Here is a 26,097-nt window from a genome sequence, read left to right as displayed (position 1 = left end):
ACTGAAGGATATGAATTTAGTGCCATTGTAGTGCCTGTAAGGTGACTGTTACTGTTAATGTGTCTGTTCCTTTCTGGTCTACTACTTCTAGGCTCTCTCTTTGCTTACAGGACCCATTTCAATATTTTTGGTAGGGCTTGTTTAGTGTTTACACATTCTTCTAGTTTTTGTTTGTCCTGGAAGCTTTAGTCTCTCCTTCTATTTTCAATGATAGCACTGCTGGATATAGTAATCTTAGCTGCATGTTTTCCTCATTTAGTGCTCTGAATATACCATACCAGTTCTTTCTGGCCTGCCATGCTCTGTGGGTAAGTCTGTTGCCAAAATAATATTTATATCATTGTATGCTACAGACTAATTGTCCCAAGCTGCTTTCAGGATTTTTCTCTTTGTCACTAAGACTTGCATTTCTACTACTAGATAACAGGGCGTGGTCCTATTTTTATTGACTTTGAGAGGGGTTCTCTTTGCCTCTTGGATTTGATGCTTGTTCCTTTTGCCATATTAAGGAAATTCTCTATTATAATTCTCTCCAATATGCTTTCTGTCCCCCTGTCTCTTATTCTTCTGGAATCAAAATTATTCTAATTTTATTTCTCTTATGGTATCACTTATCTCTCTAATTATCCCCTCATAGTCCAGCAATTGTTTGTTTTTCTTTTGCTCAGCTTTTTTATTCTCCATCACTTGTTCTTCTATACCACTAATTGTCTCTTCTGCCTCATTTATAATAGCAGTAAGAGGCTCCATTTTTTTGCACTTCATTAATAGCTTTTTTAAAATTTCAGCTTCGTTAGAATTTAGTTCTTTTATTTCTCCAGAAAGGGCTTTTATTTCTCCAGAAAAGGTTTCCCTAATATCTCCTATGCCTTTTTCGAGCCCAGCTAGCACCTTGAGAATCTTCATTCTGAACTGTAGTCTGACATATTACCAATGTCTATATTGATTAGGTCCATAGACTTCAGTACTTCTTGTTCTTAATTTTTCTTGTTCTTTTTTTGTGAGTTTTTCAGCCTTATCATTTTATCTAGATAAGAATATATGAATGAGAGAATAAAATACTAAAAGGTTGGCAAAGACCCCATAAAAAGCATGCTAACCAAGTCAGAAGAGACCCAAAGTCAGTGGGAGAAGAAATGGGGTAAAAAGGTTTAAAAGTGTATATATGTGTGTGTGTGTATATATATATATATATATATATATATATATATATATACATATTCCCAAAATATTCATCATATAGTTTGTGACATTTAAAACGATTCTTGGCTATGTGTGTTCTATAACCATTTTATTATCATTTGTCAACATTGTTTATATTTATTTATTTTATTTTTCTTAATTTATTTTATTTATTTTCGGCATAACAGTATTCATTATTTTTTCACCACTCCATACAATCTGTGCCCTCCATAATACCCAAACCTCTTACCCCAACCTCCCATCCCCGCCACTTCAAACCCCTCAGGTTGTTTTTCAGGGTCCATAGTCTCTCATGATTCACCTCCCCTTCCAATTTACCCCAACATCCTCTCCTCTCTCTTCTCTAACTCCCCATGTCCTCTGTGCTATTTGTTATGCTCCACAAATAAGTGAAACCATATGATAATTGACTCTCTCTGCTTGACTGATTTTACTCAACATTGTTTTTAAAACTTTGCTTGATTTGATAACAAAAATGGTATTTCTTTTTTACTAGTGTGCATTTCTTAACTAGTAAGGTTGATTTTTTTCATGTTTGTTATTGATCTCTTGAATTTCATTTTTCAGTTTTTAGGTCTGTGAACTTGAGTCACATATTGGTTCTATCTGAACCTTGGCTTCCTTTTCTATAATACCGAGCCAATAATAAGAACTATGCAAACAATTTGAGACGTACATTATACAATAAGTGTAAAGTATTTAGACAGTATCAGAGGCCACAATTCAGAATATCACATATCGTGACTCTCTTTCCATCCTTGGAGCTTGTATTACCTACTATATTGAAAATTAATAACCTTTATCTGATTATATTGACTATAATATGCTTCTTATTTTTTATATTTTTTATTCAATATATGTTTAATAAAAAGCAATTGTTAGTATCTGTTACTCAGATTCTTCATTTATGAAGTGGAAATACACATAGTACTTATGGGCTTTTGTGAAAACTAAGTGGGTTTATGTATGTAAAATTCTTGGAACAAAACTTGGTAGACAGGTAGTACTAAATAAATGTTATTTCTTACTAGAATTTTTATACCTATTATCATTTATTATTAGTATATGGAAAATACCAAAATGTTAACATTACAAAAGAAAATACATTTTCTGGGCACCTGGGTGGCTCAGTGGTTTAAGCCCTGCCTTTAGCTCAGGTCATGATCTCAGGTTCCTGGGATTGAGCCCCACATTAGGCTTTCTGCTCAGTGGGGAGTCTTCTTCTCCCTCTTCTTTTGCCTGCCTCTCTGTCTACTTGTGATCTTTCTATCAAATAAATAAATAAAATCTTTAAAAATATACACTTCTTTAAAAGACCTATGGCTTAGACATTCCTTATACCACCCTGTAAGATTTGATTGGAAATCAAGCTGAAGAATGCAATATTCATTGCATTCAATGCAATATTCATTGCATTGCACAAGTGAATTGTGGAAGGGACACCTGGGAACCTCAACTGGTCAAGCATCTGGCTCTAGATTTTGTCTTACGTCATAATCTCAGGATTGTGAGATGAGCCACATGCCATCTCCACACTCAGCATGGAATTTGCTTGAGTTTCTCCCCTTCTCCCTCTGCCCTTCCCATGTTCATGTGCACTTCCCACTCTCTCTCTTTCTTTATTTTTTTTTCAATTTATTTATTTTCAGAAAAACAGTATTCATTATTTTTTCACCACACCCAGTGCTCCATGCAAGCTGTGCCCTCTATAATACCCACCACCTGGTACCACAACCTCCCACCCCCCCCGCCACTTCAAACCCCTCAGATTGTTTTTCAGAGTCCATAGTCTCTCATGGTTCATCTCCCCTTCCAATTACCCAAAAGCACATACCCTCCCCAATGTCCATAACCCTACCCCCCTTCTCCCAACCCCCTCCCCCCAGCAACCCACAGTTTGTTTCGTGAGATTAAGAGTCACTTATGGTTTGTCTCACTCCCTATCCCATCTTGTTACATGGATTCTTCTCCTACCCCCTTAAGCCCCCATGTTGCATCACCACTCCCTCATATCAGGGAGATCATATGATAGTTTTCTTTCTCCGCTTGACTTATTTCGCTAAGCATGATACGCTCTAGTTCCATCCATGTTGTCGCAAATGGCAAGATTTCGTTTCTTTTGATGGCTGCATAGTATTCCATTGTGTATATATACCACGTCTTCTTGATCCATTCATCTGTTGATGGACATCTAGGTTCTTTCCATAGTTTGGCTATTGTGGACATTGCTGCTATAAACATTCGGGTGCACGTGCCCCTTTGGATCACTACGTTTGTATCTTTAGGGTAAATTCCCAGTAGTGCAGTTGCTGGGTCATAGGGCAGTTCTATTTTCAACATTTTGAGGAACCTCCATGCTGTTTTCCAGAGTGGTTGCACCAGCTTGCATTCCCACCAACAGTGTAGGAGGGTTCCCCTTTCTCCGCATCCTCCCCAGCATCTGTCATTTCCTGACTTGTTGATTTTAGCCATTCTGACTGGTGTGAGGTGATATCTCATTGTGGTTTTGAGTTGTATTTCCCTGATGCCGAGTGATATGGAGCACTTTTTCATGTGTCTGTTGGCCATCTGGATGTCTTCTTTGCAGAAACGTCTGTTCATGTCCTCTGCCCATTTCTTGATTGGATTATTTGTTCTTTGGGTGTTGAGTTTGTTAAGTTCTTTATAGATTTTGGACACTAGTCCTTTATCTGATATGACATTTGCAAATATCTTCTCCCATTCTGTCAGTTGTCTTTTGGTTTTGTTAACTGTTTCCTTTGCTGTGCAAAAGCTTTTGATTTTGATGAAATCCCAAAAGTTCATTTTTGCCCTTGCTTCCCTTGCCTTTGGCGATGTTCCTAGGAAGATGTTGCTGCGGCTGAGGTCGAAGAGGTTGCTGCCTGTGTTCTCCTCAAGGATTTTGATGGATTCCTTTCTCACATTGAGGTCCTTAATCCATTTTGAATCTATTTTTGTGTGTGGTGTAAGGAAATGGTCCAATTTCATTTTTCTGCACGTGGCTGTCCAATTTTCCCAACACCATTTATTGAAGAGGCTGTCTTTTTTCCATTGGACATTCTTTCCTGCTTTGTGGAAGATTAGTTGACCATAGAGTTGAGGGTCTATTTCTGGGCTATCTATTCTGTTCCATTGGTCTATGTGTCTGTTTTTGTGCCAGTACCATGCTGTCTTGATGATGACAGCTTTGTAATAAAGCTTGAAGTCCGGAATTGTGATGCCACCAACTTTGGCTTTGTTTTTCAATATCCCTTTGGATATTCGAGGTCTTTTCTGGTTCCATATAAATTTTAAAATTATTTGTTCCATTTCTTTGAAAAAGATGGATGGTACTTTGATAGGAATTGCATTAAATGTGTAGATTGCTTTAGGTAGCATAGACATTTTCACAATATTTATTCTTCCAATCCAGGAGCATGGAACATTTTTCCATTTCTTTGTGTCTTCCTCAATTTCTTTCATGAGTACTTTATAGTTTTCTGAGTATAGATTCTTAGCCTCTTTGGTTAGGTTTATTCCTAGGTATCTTATGGTTTGGGGTGCAATTGTAAATGGGATTGACTCCTTAATTTCTCTTTCTTCTGTCTTGTTGTTGGTGTAGAGAAATGCAACTGATTTCTGTGCATTGATCTTATATCCTGACACTTTACTGAATTCCTGTATAAGTTCTAGCAGTTTTGGAGTGGAGTCTTTTGGGTTTTCCACATAGAGTATCATATCATCTGCGAAGAGTGATAATTTGACTTCTTCTTGGTCGATTTGGATGCCTTTAATTTCCTTTTGTTGTCTGATTGCTGAGTCTAGGACTTCTAGTACTATGTTGAATAGCAGTGGTGATAATGGACATCCCTGCCGTGTTCCTGACCTTAGGGGAAAAGCTTTCAGTTTTTCTCCATTGAGAATGATATTTGCAGTGGGTTTTTCATAGATGGCTTTGATGATATTGAGGTATGTGCCCTCTCTCCCTACACTTTGAAGGGTTTTGATCAGGAAGGGATGATGTACTTTGTCAAATGCTTTTTCAGCATCTATTGAGAGTATCATATGGTTCTTGTTCTTTCTTTTATTGATGTGTTGTATCACATTGACTGATTTGCGGATGTTGAACCAACCTTGCAGCCCTGGGATAAATCCCACTTGGTCGTGGTGAATAGTCCTTTTAATGTACTGTTGAATCCTATTGGCTAGTATTTTGGTGAGAATTTTTGCATCTGTGTTCATCAAGGATATTGGTCTATAGCTCTCTTTTTTGATGGGATCCTTGTCTGGTTTTTGGATCAAGGTGATGCTGGCCTCATAAAATGAGTGTGGGAGTTTTCCTTCCATTTCTATTTTTTGGAACAGTTTCAGGAGAACAGGAATTAGTTCTTCTTTAAATGTTTGGTAGAATTCCCCCGGGAAGCCGTCTGGCCCTGGGCTTTTGTTTGTTTGGAGATTTTTAATGACTGTTTCAATCTCCTTACTGGTTATGGGTCTGTTCAGGCTTTCTATTTCTTCCTGTTTCAATTTTGGTAGTTTATATGTTTCTAGGAATGCATTCATTTCTTCCAGATTGTCAAATTTGTTGGTGTAGAGTTGCTCATAGTATGTTCTTATAATAGTTTGTATTTCTTTGGTGTTAGTTGTGATCTCTCCTCTTTCATTCATGATTTTATTTATTTGGGTCCTTTCTCTTTTCTTTTTGATAAGTCTGGCCAAGGGTTTATCAATTTTATTAATTCTTTCAAAGATCCAGCTCCTAGTTTGGTTGATTTGTTCTATTGTTTTTTTGGTTTCTATTTCATTGATTTCTGCTCTGATCTTTATGATTTCTCTTCTCCTGCTGGGCTTAGGGTTTCTTTCTTGTTCTTTCTCCAGCTCCTTTAGGTGTAGGGTTATGTTGTGTACCTGAGACCTTTCTTGTTTCTTGAGAAAAGCTTGTACCGCTATATATTTTCCTCTCAGGACTGCCTTTGCTGTGTCCCACAGATTTTGAACCGTTGTATTTTCATTATCATTTGTTTCCATGATTTTTTTCAATTCTTCTTTAATTTCCCGGTTGACCCATTCATTCTTTAGAAGGATGCTGTTTAGTCTCCATGTATTTGTGTTCTTTCCAAACTTCCTCTTGTGGTTGAGTTCTAGCTTCAGAGCATTGTGGTCTGAAAATATGCAGGGAATGATCCCAATCTTTTGATACCGGTTGAGTCCTGATTTAGGACCGAGGATGTGATCTATTCTGAAGAATGTTCCATGTGCACTAGAGAAGAATGTGTATTCTGTTGCTTTGGGATGAAATGTTCTGAATATATCTGTGATGTCCATCTCATCCAGTGTATCATTTAAGGCCTTTATTTCCCTGTTGATCTTTTGCTTGGATGATCTGTCCATTTCAGTGAGGGGAGTGTTAAAGTCCCCTACTATTATTGTATTATTGTTGATGTGTTTCTTTGATTTTGTTATTAATTGGTTTATATAGTTGGCTGCTCCCACGTTGGGGGCATAGATATTTAAAATTGTTAGATCTTCTTGTTGGACAGACCCTTTGAGTATGATATAGTGTCCTTCCTCATCTCTTATTATAGTCTTTGGCTTAAAATCTAATTGATCTGATATAAGGATTGCCACTCCTGCTTTTTTCTGATGTCCATTAGCATGATAAATTCTTTTCCACCCCCTCACTTTAAGTCTGGAGGTGTCTTCGGGTTTAAAATGAGTTTCTTGGAGGCAACATATAGATGGGTTTTGTTTTTTTATCCATTCTGATACCCTGTGTCTTTTGATTGGGGCATTTAGCCCATTAACATTCAGGGTAACTATTGAGAGATATGATTTTAGTGGCATTTTATTGCCTGTAAGGTGACTGTTACTGTATATTGTCTCTGTTCCTTTCTTATCTACCACTTGTAGGCTCTCTCTTTGCTTAGAGGACCCCTTTCAGTATTTCCTGTAGAGCTAGTTTGGTGTTTGAAAATTCTTTCAGTTTTTGTTTGTCCTGGAAGCTTTTAATCTCTCCTTCTATTTTCAATGATAGCCTAGCTGGATATAGTATTCTTGGCTGCATGTTTTTCTCGTTTAGTGCTCTGAAAATGTCATGCCAGCTCTTTCTGGCCTGCCAGGTTTCTGTGGATAAGTCAGCTGCCAATCTAATACTTTTACCATTGTATGTTACAGACTTCTTTTCCCGGGCTGCTTTCAGGATTTTCTCTTTGTCACTAAGGCTTGTAAATTTTACTATTAGGTGATGGGGTGTGGGCCTATTCTTATTGATTTTGAGGGGCATTCTCTGAACCTCCTGAATTTTGATGCTCGTTCCCTTTGCCATATTGGGGAAATTCTCCCCAATAATTCTCTCCAGTATACCTTCTGCTCCCCTCTCTCTTTCTTCTTCTTCTGGAATCCCAATTATTCTAATGTTGTTTCGTCTTATGGCGTCACTGATCTCTCGAATTCTCCCCTCATGGTCCAGTAGTTGTTTGTCCCTCTTTTGCTCAGCTTCTTTATTCTCTGTCATTTGGTCTTCTATATCGGTAATTCTTTCTTCTGCCTCATTTATCCTAGCAGTGAGAGCCTCCATTTTTGATTGAACTTCATTAATAGCTTTTTTGATTTCAACTTGGTTAGATTTTAGTTCTTTTATTTCTCGAGAAAGGGCTTTTATATCTCTGGAGAGGGTTTCTCTAATATCTTCCATGCCTTTTTCAAGCCCAGCTATAACCTTGAGAATTGTCATTTTGAACTCTAGATCTGACATATTACCAATGTCTGTATTGATTAGGTCCATAGCCTTCGGTACTGCCTCTTGTTCTTTTTTTTGTTGTGAATTTTTCCGCCTTTTAATTTTGTCCAGCTAAGAGTATATGAAGGAGCAAGTAAAATACTAAAAGGGTGGCAACAATCCCAGGAAAATATGCTTTAACCAGGAAAATATGCTTTAACCAAATCAGAAGAGATCCCAAATCATGAGGGGGGATTTCTCCCCCCTCACGATTGAGTGAGGGATCTCCTCTGATTGGGATCTCCTTTGATTGGGATCTCCCAATCTCTTCTGATTGGGATCTCTTCTGATTTGGGGATAAAAAGAGGTTCAAAAAGAAAGAAAGAAAAAAAAAGAAAAAAAGAATTAAAAAAAAAGAGATTGAATTAAAAATCCAATCAAGAATTTAAAAAAGAATTAAGAAAAAAAAAGATTGAAGAGATTAGGATCTCTTCTGATTTGGGGATAAAAAGAGGTTCAAAAAGAAAGAAAGAAAAAAAAGAATTAAAAGAAAATGAATAAAGAGAATTATAAAAAAGCAAAATATATATATTAGATAATCTAGTTAAAAAACGTTAAAAAAGAAAAGGGTAAAAGTTATAAAAAATTTTAGCAGAAGAAGAGAAAAAAAATGAAAAAGAAAAAAAAAATAAATTAACTGCAAGACTAAAAAATCACAGACAGAAAGCCATGAGTTCCGTGGTTTGTTTTCTCCTCCTCTGGAATTCTGCTGCTCTCTCCTTGGTATTGAAACTGCACTCCTTGGTAGGTGAACTTGGTCTTGCCTGGATTTCTTGTTGATCTTCTGGGGGAGGGGCCTGGTGTAGTGATTCTAAAGTGTCTTTGCCCCAGGCGGAATTACACCGCCCTTACCAGGGGCCGGGCTGAGTGATCTGCTCGGCTTTGCTTTCAGGAGCTTTTGTTCCCTGAGTGCTTTCTGTAGAGTTCCAGAGGACGGGAATACAAATGGTGGCCTCCTGGTCTCCGGCCCAGAGGAGCCGAGAGCCCGGGCCCCGCTCCCCGTGCGCCCTCAGCGAACAGCTCCTAGTAACTCGTGTCTGCCTAACCTCCGGCCACGCTCCGAGCTCACCGAGCTTGCGACCGGTTCAAGGCAACTCCGAGCTGCGAGCTTACTGTTGGCTCTGTCTCTGCAGCCGGCTTTCCCGTTCCAATATCCGCAAGCTCTGCGACACTCAGACACCCCCGATCCTTCTGTGACCCCGCGGGACCTGAGGTCACGCCGACCCCGTGTGGGCTTCGCCCCGGTTTAGCCTCCGGAGCGATGTCCCTCAGCGGATCAGACTTTAAAAGTCCTGATTTTGTGCTCCGTTGCTCCGCCACTTGCCGGGAGCCGGCCCCTCCCCCCGGGGTCTATCTTCCCGTTGCTTTGGATTCACTTCTCCGCCAGTCCTACCTTTCAGAAAGTGGTTGTTTTTCTGTTTCTAGAATTGCTGTTCTTCTTCTCTTCGATCTGCCGATGGATTTGCAGGTGTTTGCAATCTTTAGATAAGCTCTCTAGCTGATCTCCTGCTAGCTGAGGTAGTCTCAGCCTGCTACTTCTCTGCCATCTTGACTCCTCCCTCTCTCTTTCTTTATAAAATAAATAAATAAGTCTTATTTTTAAAAGTGGACTGTGGAAAATTCAGATTTGGATACATTCTTTAGTTATTTTACTCAACAAGCATTGATTTAGCACTATTCTATGGCTAATATTTTGCTACATATCCTGGGAATATGTTTGTGACTAATAATAATAATATACAATTATAAAATAATACATAGCATATACAATAAACTATAATATGATATATATATATATATATATATATATATATCTGATTTTACAGTAAGCTTTATAGCCAACTTTATAGATTACTCACTATAAGTCAGGCTGGGAATTTTTCTAATCATATGATTATCAGAAACACAAAATAAAGAAGATGTGGTCCATATACAGTATGGGGTATTATGCCTCCCTAAGAAAGGACGAATACCCAACTTTTGAAGCAACATGGACGGGACTGGAAGAGATTATGCTGAGTGAAATAAGTCAAGCAGAGATAGTAAATTATCATGGTTTCACTTATTTGTGGAGCATAACAAAAAGCATGGAGGACAAGGGGAGATGTAGAGAAGAGAATTAAGGGAAATTGGAAGAGGAGGTGAACCATGAGAGACTATGGACTCTGAAAAACAATCTGAGGGTTTAGAATATGTGGGGGATGGGAGGTTGGGGGAACCAGGTGGTGGGTATTAGAGAGGGCATAGTTTGCATTGAACACTGGGTGTGGTGCAAAAACAATGAACACTGTTATGCTGAAAAAATTAAACTAATCAAAAAAAAAATAGACCAAAAAATGAGACCTGTATAATAACACCACTGATGTATAGGTGAGTAAATGAGGGTCTGAGGTGGATCACTCTCTTAAGACTGTAAACCAGTAAAAGTCATAGGTAGCAATATTGTACCTCTAGGCATCATGTGGAAGACGCCTCTGAGATGAGCATGTGTTCTCAGAAAACTTAAAGACTGGCACAAGGAACCAAATAGTTATAATAAAGCATGACAAAAGCTACAGTGTTTTGTATTTAAGGTCTTAATGAGAACACATATGAGAACTCTCTAACCCAAGGAATGAGAACAGGAAAGACCCATCTAAACTGAAGCCAGATGCATCAAGTGTGATGATGTATGCTGTGGTGAGAGGTCAAAATGTTTCGGGAAGAGGAAACAGTGTAAAGGTCCTGAGGTGATGGAGAATAAGGATTGAGGAATGACATAAAGTTCACTTAACCTGAAGGGGAGGATAATGAAAATGAGCACAGAGATTTAAGATAACCAAGTCCAGATGCTAGAGCAGCAGACCCCCTCTTCTCTTGCAGGTCTGTCCAGAAAGGTAGTGTCCGACCCACGTTCCAATGACCCACTTACAGTAAACAGTGCCTGAGTATCTGAAAGGGCCACAACCTTGCAGGCAGAACAATTCCAGGGAGAATTCATGGGAAACCTGCCTCTCTACTTCTGTCCTTTTTTTTTCTTTTGATAATCCATAGCATACTATATTTCCTTTGAATAAAGTCTATAAAGGTATTTGTAGGATAGTTTTAGAGCAAAAAAATTAACGTATAATGGTAAACAGAGGATGAGTTGTGGGAACAGGACGAACTTCCTAGGAGGTTGGATTAAGAGAGTGATTGGTGGATGGCCCTTTAAAAATGTCAGAGAGTGAGTGAAAAAGTTAAAGTGATATGAAGAATATGAGCTTATCTAAAGATTGCACTGTTTACTGTAAGTGGGTCATTGGAACGTGGGTCGGACACTACCTTTCTGGACAGACCTGCAAGAGAAGAGGGGGTCTGCTGCTCTAGCATCTGGACTTGGTTATCTTAAATCTCTGTGCTCATTTTCATTATCCTCCCCTTCAGGTTAAGTGAACTTTATGTCATTCCTCAATCCTTATTCTCCATCACCTCAGGACCTTTACACTGTTTCCTCTTCCCGAAACATTTTGACCTCTCACCACAGCATACATCATCAAACTTGATGCATCTGGCTTCAGTTTAGATGGGTCTTTCCTGTTCTCATTCCTTGGGTTAGAGAGTTCTCATATGTGTTCTCATTAAACACATTGAAAGGGGATGAGTAGAGGCAAGTCTTTCAAGGAGCAAGTCAATATTCTATAAGACTGCAAAAACTTTTGATGGACAATGTAAGAACAGAATAGCAAAGGAGAGAAAATAATTTAAGGATAACATAGCCAAAATATGAGTACAGGTGAGAAAATCTGTCTATACCATGAAGGTAGAAAGTATAAAGAAGAGTTCAGACAAGAACGAAATGTCACACAGGAAACATGGAATGTACAAAGAAAAGGAAATCAGGATTGATTTTTCACATAGTAAAAATAAACAGTAAGAGTACAAAAAAAGAATTCTTTAAAAAAGAAAATGATATGTTACATAAAACAGAAATTATGTGTGCAAATGCTAGTAAGTTAATCAAGAAGTTAAAATTTATGTTTTAATCTTTTATTTTTATTAACATATAATGTATTATTAGCCCCAGGGGTACGAGTGTGTGAATCGCCACTTCACAGCACTCACCATAACACATACCTTCCCCAAGAGAAGCTAAAAATTATTTTATGGCAAACATATCAACTAAAAATTCGCACAGAGTGATTAAGGTAGAATGTGATATTTCTCTTGGGCTTGACATTTGATGGTTCTCCACTGAGTCTTTCAGTCCTTTAAACAAAAGGGATTCTAAAAAAGCTTTTGGATTAAAGGTATATGAATAAAAGGGCAAAAGGCCAGCACAAGGAAAACTACCAGTAATAATTACAAAGGAGAGAAGAAAGGCATTAGAACCCAGAAACCAGGAGCATAACTGAGTACTGATCAGAAGACTTACATAGACATGTTGCTGCAATGGTTGGCAAACGTAGCAAAAGGCATGATGCACTGGGCACATGACGTGTCAAACATCCAAAAATGACTGATTGTGTATTTCAGAGGAGATCTGAAAATAGAGAGGTGAGAAAATTATTAGTTTATTAAAAAATATGGCTTTGCTGTTGAACTACAATGATTATTTCTGTAAATCTGGACCCAAAATAATGTTTGGCAGATAAGCTGCAAAAATAAGTGAGGATGTTATCTATCAAATTGACCCACATTCTAATGCTCAATGGTTGGGGGAAGAAATAAATTAATGTGACAAGGAGCAGGAGGCAAGTTTACCCACACAGTCCTTTATTTTCGTGTGTTCTCTGTAGACCCTCTCAACAGAAAATAAATAACAAATCAGAGAGAAGACAAATGGAAATGATGTGAGAAAGAGATGCTATCGGAGGTTAGTTAATAAGCCTATGTGCCTTCTGCCGATAACTAATTTTTAGAGTAGCGGACAAAACAAACATGAGAATATTTAAAATCTATAAAGGCTTCTCCAGGAAAGCTTTGGCATGAGTAACAGTGCCATCAAATGAGACAGAAGGAGATGATATTGAAAACCTCAAAGTGCAGGCCAAGCTACTGGCAATGCTTGACTTGCTTTGGAGAAGAAGACACAGAATGGCATTAGTGCAGTGAAAATAAGAGAACAGAAGATGGAAATAACCAGAGGGGATTTGAACAATATTGGGAAGCAAGACATGTATACTTCAGCATTGCCAAGTGCCAATCCATGTGTACACATGACAGTTCCCACTATTGCATGCAGCTCCTTCATTAAGGAGCCATTTGAAAGTCCTCATGGCACAACAAGGGCAAGTAAACTTAACAGGATTGTTCATACTTCTTACGAGAGAGTGTTCTATGTCAAGGCACTTCATCAGTGAGTGTTTTTGGCTTTCAAATACATGAAGGCAGAAGGTGGCCAAAACTGGGCCAGGTGGTGATACACAGCAGTGTGGGAAAGCATCCGCTTTGGCAGAAACAGACCCCTCCGAAATCAGGTTCAACCATCTCAGCTGCAGGGCCGAGCTATTGACCATCCCACTGGAATCTATTTTCTTATGTGTGCATCCTAACGTGACAGTGAGAATTAGACAGGGTGATAGACGCAAAGTGCTCAAAGACTTCTGTAGACTTTAGTGGGGGTAGAATTTCAAAATCTAAAGATTCAGAAGGGGGGATGGGAAGACAACTCTGAAATAGTAAAACAAAATTGAAGAATTTAAACGAAAGGTTTAGACATATTTCTAGGCAGATACTAGAAGTCACTGTGATACAGTGTGTTCCACAGAACACAACATCACAGAAAGCACCAAGCATGAGAAATGTGAGTAGACAATAGACAACAGACAACTTCTAGAGACACTCCTTTACAGGTTGGGGGTTGAGGGGATGAATCAACTACAGTCACAGGTTGGGGCATGATTGGAAGCGAATAGCACATATAGCAAACACAGTTGGGAAATGCTCTGCAGGGGATGGCAGAAGGGTAAAGCATTATTCATTCACTCACTCATTCATTCATTCATTCACTCACTCATTCATTCCCTCACATATTTCACAAGTATTTACTGTGCTAGTCATAGTGAAATAGTGAAGAGAACTGATGAGAAAAGAAATTACATAGAAAAAGAGATAAAATTCACCACACATATTTGATTATAATATGCTGGATGGTGATCATAGGGGAGTAAGAATCTATATCCAGAAATTTAGGGTTACCTGGGCTGGTTCAGTGAGTAGAACATATGATTCTTGATCTCAAGGTCTTTCAGTTCAAGGCTGGCACTGGGTGTAAAGTTTACTTTTAAAAAAGAAAAGGTGCTTATGCTTTTATACCAAAAAGAAGAAGAAGGAGGAGGAGGAAGAGGAAGAGAAGGAGAAGAAAGAGCAGAAGGGGGAGGAAGAGGAGGAGGGGGTGAAATTTGGGGTGCTACATATAGTACATAGCCTCATCTGAAACTCATGGTCTGATTTTCATAAATTTCAGAAAGGATTTAGGTGGGCTGACTCAACCTGCCAGTTGCACTTGGGGAATAAAGAGGGAGGCATGCTTCTCAGAAGTTTTTTTGGTTTGCATTTGAGATGCTTTGAGCATCCACAGTTCTTAACCTTGAAGGAAGAGGAGGAGCAGAGATGTATGAATTTAACAATGGTTAGCACTCCTTATGAACAATGTCTAAGGGACCAGCTTGTTATTAATAATGCATAAATAAACATTAAGATGTTCGCTTCAGTTTCAGCTTAAAAGATCTTTGAAAGATATAAATCATGAAAGTTACAAGGGACTATTATTTACCATTGATCTATCAACTACATATGTGCTAGGACTTTTTCATATATATCCCTACCTACAGAGCTAGCACCCAGTATAGTGCACTATACGGAAATGGCATTTCGTATTTGTGGAACTTCATAAAGGATCTGTTTATCCTTTAGTGGCCCTGTTTACTTAAGCCTTTACCAATCAGTTTGTAAAAACAATCTCATGAATATGCCTAGACTAATAAAATTATATCCCAGAGTGTTCTTTCAAACATATTAACAAGTGACAAGAGAAGGCTGGCATAATATTGTCTCCAGTCTTTCTCAAATAGAAATTTTAAGAAATATTTCTCAAGATTAAAAAAAAATAGACAAGATAGTGACTTGTTGGCCTGGCAGCATAGCTGAGCTAATCCAGTAAGTATCTCTTTAAGGATTTCTTCACAAAGCAGCATCACTAAACAAGAGAAAAAATAAAACAAATATTACTTCAGTTAGGATATACTGACAAGGTCAAAATGACATACAGTTTCTGTAGTTACAATGTTGCTATTATTCAGTAAGTGGCTGAAGAAATTAGAAATAGTATGAGAAAGGAATCCATCAAAATCCTTGTGAAGAACACAGGTAGCAAGCTCTTCGACCTCAGGTGCAGCAACTTCTTCCTAGAAACATCACCAAAAGCAAGGGAAGCAAGGGCAAAAATGAACTATTGGGACTTCATCAAGATCAAAAGCTTTTGCACGGCAAAGGAAACAGTCAACAAAACCAAAAGACAACTGACAGAATGGGAGAAGATATTTGCAAATGACATATCATATGAAAGGATAGTATCTAAAATCTATAAAGAACATATCAATTTCAACACCCAAAGAACAAATAATCCAATCAAGAAATGGGCAGAGGACATGAACAGACATTTCTGAAAGGAGACATCCAGATGGCCAACAGAAACATGAAAAAGCACACCACATCACTTGGCATCAGGGAAATACAAATCAAAACCACAATGAGATACCACCTCACGCCAGTCAGCATGGCTGAAGTTAACAAGTCAGGAAACGACAGGTGCTGGCGAGGATGTGGAGAAAGGGCAACCCTCCTACACGGTTGGTGGGAATGCAAGCTGGTGCAACCACTCTGGAAAACAGCATGAAGGTTCCTGAAAATATTGAAAATAGAACTACCCTGTGACCCATCAATCACACTACTGGGTATTTACTCTAAAGACACAAATATAGAGATCCAAAGGGGCATGTGCACCTGAATGTTTATAGCAGCAATGTCCACAGTACCCAAACTATGGAGAGAACCTAGATGTCCATCAACAGATGAATGGATAAAGGAGATGTGATATATATGATAAATATATATGATATGTTATGATATGATATATATAATATATATCTATATGATATATATACATATATTTGATATATATATCGTATATATATGTTATATATATGATGCATATATGATTATGTATATGATATATATATCATTTCTTTTGATGACTGCATAATAGTTCTATATGCAGTCATCAAAAGAAATGATATTGATATATATATATCATATATATAATCATATATATGTATCATATATATAGGACTATTAATAGTCCTAAATATATATAGGTTATATCCTATATATATAGGACTATTATGCAGTCATCAAAAGAAATGATATATATGTATCATATATGCAGTTGAATGTAATATTTATGATATATATATCATATATATATTTATATAATATTCCTATATATAGGACTATTATGCAGTCATCAAAAGAAATGATATATATATCATATATATGTCATATATATATCGTATATATGTATCATATATATATACACCACATTCCTATATATATATATTTATGAATTTTTGCAGTCATCAAAATAAATGATATATTTTTTAAAGATTTTATTTATTTATTTGACAGACGGAGATCACAAGTAGGCAGAGAAGCAGGCAGAGAGAGGAGGAAGCAGGCTCCCTGCTGAGCAGAGAGCCTGATGTGGGGCTCGATCTCAGGACCCTGGGATCATGACATGAGCCTAAGGCAGAGGCTTTAACCCACTGAGCCACCCACGCACCCCTATATCTTGCCATTTGCAATGACATGGATGGAACTAGAGGGTATTATTCTGAGTGAAATAAGTCGATCAGAGAAAGGTAATTATCATATGATCTCCCTGATAAGAGGAAGTTGACAAGCAAAGTGAGGGGCATGGGGTAGGGAAGGAAAAAATGAAACAAGGTGGAATGTTGAGGGAGCCAAACCATAAGAGAATCAATATCACAAAACAAACTGAAGGGATCGGGGGTAGGGGGGTATGGATAGGGTGGTTGGGTTATGGACATTGGGGAATATGTGTGCTATGGTGATTGCTGTGAAGTGTGTAAACCTGGTGATTCACAGACCTGCACCCCTGGGGCTAATAATACATTATATGTTAATAAAAATTAAAAATTAATAAAAAGAAATTAGAAATAGAGCACTTTATTACCCACTTTCTAAACATAACACCACAGAAAGTGTTGCCAAGATACTAAGCTTTATCATCTCTAACACTTTCTCTCCTGGTTACTTTTGTTCTGTCTACCCTATGTGACAATGTTTGTTGCTACAGCTAAATCCAGTTTTCATTTTTGGTGCTGCTGCATGCTGCTGAGATGCACAAAGGCTAACGAGACTGTCTCTTCTGGCAAAATTTCTCTATCAGGTTACAGCCTAAGTTTATTTCCGAGTGCTTTTTAAAAGTCTAAGTGGCATCAAGAGTGTTTAGTTTGTGCCTAGTTTTTTTCAGGCAAAAATATTTTCTCACGTATCTTGTAATTGTGTTATGGGGTAGAGAACTCCCCTTTTCACCCTTATGTATTATTTCTATACAATATGTCTTATACAATACTGGCTGGATATTGAAATTTTGCCTGGTAATAGTTGATACTTAATGGATCTCATCTTCAAAAGACTTTATGATCTCATCTTCAAAAGACTTTATCTTTGATCATGGGCTTAACAACCTCGAATAAATTCAGTTTACAGTTTCAAAGAATCTGTAGCTTAAGGGTGGACCCGGACAAGTAAATTGCAGTGTTTATTGCTTTGAAGTGGAATCTATAGGGAAGAAGGATAACATATATATATATATATATATATATATATATATATATATATATATATACTCAGTGACATAAATATATGTCTATGTATTTAATTCAGTGATATAAATATATATATGAATCACTATATATATAATTGAGATCAAATTTCTATACTTTCAAAACTTTCTCCATTAAATTGCTTTTCTGTTTCAAAAAAATAGTAATACATGCCTAAAAAATACAGTTTCAAACCTGGCATAATCAGGGTCTAAGGTGCTTTGAAGACAAATCGGCCAGTATTGAAGAAAGGTGTTCAAGGCTTGGAGATAGGAATTAGCAAATGGCGTGTGGGGAAAAAGAAAAAAAAAAAAGCAGCAAGTAATGATAATTCAGCTTTGAGCTGACATATTACTTTAATTCCCTTCTTCATGCCTTTCTGTATTCCACACTATCATTAGAAAATATTCATGATTCATCATCAGAGTCCATTATCTCTTTCAAGGCTCAATACACTCGTCCATCACTGTTTCATTAGATAACTAGAAATATCTTTTTTGGGTAGTCTATCCTGAATAATTCCATCCTAATTTTAAATCCTGTACTTTTTTTTTATATCAACTGCTAAGATTCAAGGTTAGAGAAAATCCAGATTCATATCAAGGTGTGATGTAGCTGCCAACATTTAGTGCAACTGTAAACTTCAACTCATATCAACTTTATAGAATTGTAGGGCTTAGACCAAGAAAGATAATGATGTCATGTGTCCTCAGATTGCATGCACACATTTGAAGTATAATGACTGCTGTAATGTCATACTCAAACATGTTCATAAAAAGGGACAAAATGGTAATCATTGGAACTATTAAGAGAATGGACATATTTCACCTGAAATAAAGAAGATTAGATATATGTGGATTCTTTATTCGTGTATCTGAAAGATTTTACATGAAAGAAGGAATAGAAATGTTATTTATGTTTTCAAAAGGAAAGTGCTAAGATGACTGTGGAGGAGGCGATAATAGGTTCTCAGCTCAACATGAAAGAGAAGTTTCTTTTTCTTTCTTTTTTGATTAAGATTTTGTTTATTTATTTGACAGATAGATATCACAAGTAGGGAGAGAGGCAGGCAGAGAGAGAGAGGAGGAAGCAGGCTCCCTTCTGAGCAGAGATCCTGATGCAGGGCTCGATCACAGGACCTTACGATCATAAACTGAGCCAAAAGCAGAGGCTTTTAATTTTTTAAAAGATTTTTATTTATTTACTTGACAGACAGAGATCCCAAGTAGGCAGAGAGGCAGGCAGAGAGAGAGAAGGAAGCAGACTCCCCACTGAGCAGAGAGCCTGATGCGGGGCTCAGTCCAATGTCCCTGGGATCATGACCTAGGCCAAAGCAAAGGCTTTAACCCACTGAGCCACCCAGATGCCCCAAGAGAACTTTCTAATAATAAATGTTAAAGAAAAATTATACTGACATTAGTCAAATATGGTAAGGAAGACTTTTGTCAAAACTACAAAGGGGGTATTAAGCAGGGAAGAGAGATTAGGTTCAACTCCAAATATAACAAAGACTGTTGGGGATATTTATAGATGAAAAGCAGAGTGAGGGGGTCAGTGGATGGAAAATTACCAAAAGGGCACAACAAGGGATTCTTACTAAACTTATGTAATAGGATTCTTATAGAAGTCAGAAAGAGGGATTAGATATAAAGGGTGGGTATGCGGAATCTGATCAGCTACCAAGTGTTCTCTGTCAAGTAGACATCCATCAAGGGTGGGGATTATTGATAATTTGAGTTAGCAGAATTCTTGCTAGATTGGAGCTTATCAGAGATGGCCACAGAGACGTAGTTTAGAAGAGGGCTCAAAGGAGCTTAACTCAAGTCTGGTCAGAGAGTCTTTGTCAATAATAGTTACACCAATCATAGTAATAACATTATTTTTTAAACAAGTGATGACATTGAGGCTTCTGGAGGTTAAACTTCCCAAGGTCATTCACCTAGTGAGCTGGGATTCAAACACAGAATGCAAGAACCCTAGAGCTCCAACACTCAACCATGGAGTTCTTCCACCTATATCTTAGAAAATCTGCTTTATAAGATGAAGAGCTTCTTCTCAGAGTTAGTCTTCAGCTATAGATTACTGAACCAATGATGCTAAAGAAGAATTCCTGAACTGGACAGGAGGAGAAGTCATTGCTGAGGTCTCTTCTGACTTGAAGTGCTCATGGTTTTATGATTGGGATGATTGATTGCTTTCATTTTTGATCTGTACTAGAAGGAATCTCAAATTAGTCTAACACTTCTCCATATTCTTGCCAACACTTGTTATATGTGGTCTTTAAAAAAATAACAGCCATTCTATTAAATGTAAGGTGAATACCTTGTTGTGGAGAACACAGTGACTATAGTTAATAATTATTGTAACTATAGCTAACAATGTGATGCACATTTGAAAGTTGCTAAGAGGATAGACTTTAAGAGTTCTCATTACAAGAAAAAATGTGTAACTACATGTGGTAATGTATGTTAACTTGTTTTATTCTCATGAGCACTTCGCAGAATGTTGTACATATGACACTAGTCAAATGTTATATGTCAGTAATTTCTATCTCAATAAAATAATAAATGTGTATATACAAGCCTACAAAAAACTAGGATAAAACCCTTATTTTATTTTTAAAGGTCTATTTTTTCTTGTGAAAAGTGTTTTAGTTTTCACAGAATTTTCTTTATTTAATTTAACAGAATTTAAATTTCAATTTAAAATTTTCAATTTTCACAGAAATGACAAGATTATTTTTTTAATCAACTGTAGTTGGCACACAATTTTACATTAGTTTCAGGTGTACAAAATAGTGATTTTACAGGTTTCCATTGTTCTCTGCTCACCACGAGTGGAGTCATGAGCTGTCACCATATAATGTATTACAATACTGTTGACTATTTTCTTTATGCTAGACCTTTCATCCCATGACTTATTCATTCTATACGTGGAAGACTGGACCTCCCACTCCCTATCATTTTCTCTTCCCTTTGACAATCAGAATTTGTTCTCTGTATGTATGGGTCTGTTTCTGCCCCTTTTTTAACACCCTCATTTTAGAAGTGATAAAACAGAAACTAAGAAACACAAGACGAATTATGCATGATCACATGGTAGATTTGTGAAAAAAAAGATAATATGTAATACCCCCCAGATCCTGGGTCTGAGACTGTGCTTCTCTATTATTTTTAAGGATTAAACCATACCCAAACACCTTGTTGACTAGTTTTTCTTAAACACTATTTTTTTTCATTCTTGCAGAAGCTCAGGAGAGTTCAGCATTGCCTAAAACAAACCAATACAAAGGATAATTAACTTTTAGGATCCACAGAATCTGGTCTTTAAGTGTCCTTGGAGTGGATGGCTTTTATTTAATGATAGTGAAAAAAAGTAACCTGAAGGATGTTTCCTCTAAAGTATTATTAACCCTTTAAGTGCTTCCAAGATATCTGAAATTTAAATATGACCTACTATTCCAAATGAGGCTGGAAGAGAAGTTTCAGTTGGTATGACTGTATTTTTTAAGAGGAAAAAGTTCTTTGGAGATAGACGTATCTCTCACCTTGCAGAAGAGTTGAAATAGCTCATCTTCCTGCATACTCCCAAGTCATTGATCCAGAAGCCTAAGAACCACAGGCACAACATTTTAAAAAAATGTTTGGGGTACCAGGTGGTGGGTATTATAGAGGGCACGGATTGCATGGAGCACTGGGTGTAGTGAAAAAATAATAAATACTGTTTTTCTGAAAATAAATAAATTAATTTAATTTTAAAACATTTTTTCCCAATTTATTATCCCACCCCCCCGCCACTTCAAATCCCTCAGATTGTTTTTTAGAGTCCATAGTCTCTCATGATTCACCTCCCCTTCCAATTTCTCCCAACTCCCTTCTCCTCTCTAACTCCCCTTGTCCTCCATGCAATTTGTTATGCTCCACAAATAAGTGAAACATTATGATAATTGACTATCTCTGCTTGACTTATTTCACTCAGCATAATCTCTTCCAGTCCCATCCATGTTGCTACAAATGTTGGGTATTCATCCTTTTGGACAGAGGCATAATACTCCATAGTGTATATGGACCACATTTTCCTTATCCATTTGTCTGTTGAAGTGCATCTTGGTTCTTTCCATAGTTTGGTGACCGTGGCCATTGCTGCTATAAACATTGGGGTAGAGATGGCCCTTCTTTTCACTACATCTTTATCTTTGGGGTAAATACCCAGTAGTGCAATTGCAGGGTCATAGGGGAGTACTATTTTTAATTTCTTGAGGAATCTCTACACTGTTCTCCAAAGACGCTTCACCAACCTGCATTCCCACCAACAGTGTAAGAGGGTTCCCCTTTCTCCACATTCCCTCCAACACATGTTGTTTCCTGTTTTGCTAATTTTGGCCATTCTAACTGGTGTAAGGTGATATCTCAATGTGGTTTTAATTTGAATCTCCCTGGTGGTTAGTGATGATGATCATTTTTTCACGTGTCTGATAGCAATTTGTATGTCTTCATTGGAGAAGATCTGTTCATATCTCTTGCCCATTTTTTTATATGATTGCCTAAGACCCAATTTTTAACCAGATTTCTGGCTGTCCAGTCATCACTCCCCAGGGCTCTGCTCTGGAATCCCTCTTTTGGTGGGACACCTGAGGTAAAAAAACAAAAACAAAAACAAAATCAAAACAAACAAACAAACAAAAAAAAAAAAAAACCGGACTCCTCACATCCCACAGAATGGCCACAAAGGCTTGGGACTGGGCCAAATCCCCAGAGAGGAAGACTCGTACATTACCCATGAGGTCACCAGGACATTTCATGGTCATTGGCGACATAATATCCAGAGACAAAAGCCTGAGCAAGCGCCTCACACTCGTCCTTTGTTCATATCCCAAGGAGTTCTCCTCACGGTCTGTAGATCAGTCCTGCCATACATATGACCCGAACCCTAAGCTGAGTTTGTGTTTTCAGAAAACTGTCCCCACAGCCCTGGCTCACACACTCTACAGGTTCAGGTCACTGGAGCCAAACCTGAGAACTGTACCAACCCTCTCCAAGGGAATTCTGCCCATTCCATTGGCCACAACCCTACAAATAGGATAAACCTCCAAAGCCCCTGAGGCCATCCCAATTGTGTTGGCTGCCCAGGACAAACAGGGGCAATCTGAGCCCATCTGAGCTCTCAGACCCTTAGACAGATGTGCCCAGAGGTAAATTGGAACGAACAGGCCCCTAGGCCCTAATTGGATCCATTGCTTTGGTTTCCAGGCATCTCTCCTCAGAGGCCTGGATTCCAATACCAGCTTATGGCTGTTTCTTGAGGCACCCATCAGAACAAATCTCGTCTAAACACGGGAAACTTGCATGTTGGAGCCCTGTCTAAGCCTCTGGTTAGGAGAATCCTTCAGGGCCCCGGTGCCACCACCTCATTCCAAGGTCTCCATGGACACAAACCTACATTAGGACCCGCCCTCAAGAGTGTCCATTTCAACTCAGCCCACTCGGTTGCTCCCCCAGATCCAACAGATCTAATCTGTATTGTCGCTAGGAGACAATTAGAAGGAGAGGTGGGCTGCCCAGCCATCCATCCTTATAACCCTGCTCAGAATCATTCTGTATGGGAAGTCCTGGAGCCAAACAACAGGTCTCAATGGTACTGCAGAAGAATCTTTGTGGTTCCGACCATCTCACAACTCCCATCATGGGAAAACCTCCATGGCCTCGGATCCGCACCCCCCTCATGAAGGGGTCATCAGGGACAGAAACTCCAACCTGAGTGATCGTCTGATCCTTGCCCTGACCTCAGATGCACGAGATCTCGATTCAGCTCTGCAGAGTGTGCCTGCCATGCCCTCGCCCAGAAACCTAAGGCTAGCTTGTGTTCTTAGACTTCCGTCCTCACACTCCTGGCCCAAAACGCCTCCATTTGGCAATTCCAGAACTTCAATGCAGCACTCTGCCTGCCCTCCAGAAGAAAAACATTGTCCTCTGGGTTACCCAGAAACTCCAAATGAGGATCAACCTGCACGCCACTTGACTGTACCCCATTATACAGGCTGCCCTGGACACTAATGCCCCTTCTGACACAGCCTGAGCCTGGACCTCCTGTCCCACACCCAGCCAGCTGGCTTCACACTGAGCACATCGGACCCACCATGGCCTTAGGTCGTCATCTCTTCCCAACCTCGGTTTTCAGGCTTCAGAACCTAGACCTTATCTCCAATCACTGCCCAGGGATGAAAATGGTGCAAACATCAGAACTCCTTTTCCATGGCAATAAACCTTGTGGTTGGCATGTTGCCAACGTTCAGTGTAGTTGAAACCAGTGTGGCCCATGAGGTCTCGCCCATGCTTGAGGGCCGCATTGTTCACAGACATGCATTGTGACCGTCAGCATGAGCCCAGTCCTCAAATAAGGCCTCTCAGTGGCTGGACCAAGAGCCTACATATGCGGCTTGCCATGTCCATATGCCCCCAGGCCTAACCAGAGGGCAGGTATTCCAGTTGTCTGTACCCAGTGTTCTGCTCTGGAATCCCTCTATTGGGAGGGACAGACACATGAGGCAGAAAACAGGACTCCTCCATTCTCACAGAATGACCCCAAACTCCTGGGAGCTGGGCACATCACCAGAGAGGGAGACTCTTCCACGGCCCATGAGGCCACCCCTACATTAAATGACCATCGTGAATAAAACATCCAGAGACATAAACCTGAACGACTGCCTCTCAATTGCCCTACTTTCTAATCGCAAAGAGGTCCCCTCACAGACTGTAGATCACTCCTGCCATAACCTCTGCCCCAAACCTCAGCCGAGTTTGTGTTTTTGGACGTCTGCCCCACAGCCCTGGCCCACACAAGCTCCAGGTTGGGGCTTCTGGAGCCACACCACAGGACTGTCCTGCTCTCTCCTAGGAAATTGTGCCCATTCCATTGCCCACAACCCCACAGAAAAGGAGAATCCTCAAGGCCCCCAAGGACATCCCACTACTGTAAACCACCCTGGACAAACATGGGCATCCTGACACAAGCTGAGCAACTACCTACACACAGACATGCAGACAGATACCTGCAGAGACAGAAAATTGAACCGGACAGGCCCCTAGACCCTAATCTGAACTCTTGCTTTGGTTTCCAGGTGTCGGTCCTCAGAGGCCTGGGATCGAAGACCAGCATATGGGGCTTTTCTGAGGCACGGAACAGAACACCTGTTCTGTTCACCTAATCTTCTCCACATGGGAAGATTCCTTGTTGTAGCTGTGTCAAACCGTTTAGTTTGGAGAATCCTTCAGAGTCCTTGAGCCACCACCACACTCCAAGGTCTCCATGGCCAACAACCCACATTATGACCCATCCTCAGGAGAGTCCATTTTAACTCATCCCTCTGGGTAGCTCGCCCAAGAGCCCTCAAATTAAGCCTGCCTTATTGTGACCAGCCAGTGGGAATGTGAGGTGGAGTTTCCAGGCATCCATGCTTAGACACCTGCTCTCGAGTCTTTCCATATCGGGGGTCCTGGAACCATCCAATAGGATTCGACTATCCTGCAGAAGGAAACCTTGAGTTTTTGAGCAGCTCACAACTCCCAGCATAGGGAAAACTCCCTGGCCTCATGATGCCCCCACCCCTTCAGGAAGGGGCAATCATTAACACAAACTCCAGCCTGAGGCAACGTCTCATACTTGCCCTGACCTCAGATGCAGGAGATCTCAATTCAACCACTTCAGAGTGGGCCTGCCATGCCCTCAGCCCCAAACCTAACACTAGCTTGTGTTTTCAGACTTCCTTCATCACACTCCTGGCAAACAAGCCCTCCAGACTGGGAATTCTGGAACTACAACACAGCCCTCTGCCTGCCCACCAGAAGAAAAGTGTTCCCTTTGAGGCTCTCCAGAAACCCCAAATGAGGATCAACCTACTCACGCCTCGTCTGCACCCCAATTGGATAGGCTTCCCTGGGTACTAATGCTCTGTCTGACACAGCCTGAGACCAGACATCCTGACAGACAAGGAGACAGCTGGCCGCACACCCAGCACATCAGACACGCCATGGTCTTACAACGTCATCTCTTTCCAACCTGGGTTTTCAGGCATCAGAACCTAGACATTATATCAAATCCTGGCACAAGTGGGTACCTGAAGCACAAATCAGAACTCCTGCTTCCCCGTGGCTGTAAAGCTTGCTGTTGGCATGTAGTCACACCCTCAGGGTAGGAGAAACCTTCATGGCCCCTGAGGCCAAGCCCAAACTTGAGTGCCTCACTGGGCACAAACTCACATTGTGACCATCA

This window comes from Neovison vison, chromosome 2, assembly GCF_020171115.1.
Source record: "Neovison vison isolate M4711 chromosome 2, ASM_NN_V1, whole genome shotgun sequence".
Taxonomy (NCBI): Eukaryota; Metazoa; Chordata; class Mammalia; order Carnivora; family Mustelidae; genus Neogale; species Neogale vison.
The sequence above is the reverse complement of the archived record's forward strand: the minus strand, read 5'-3'. Positions refer to the sequence as shown.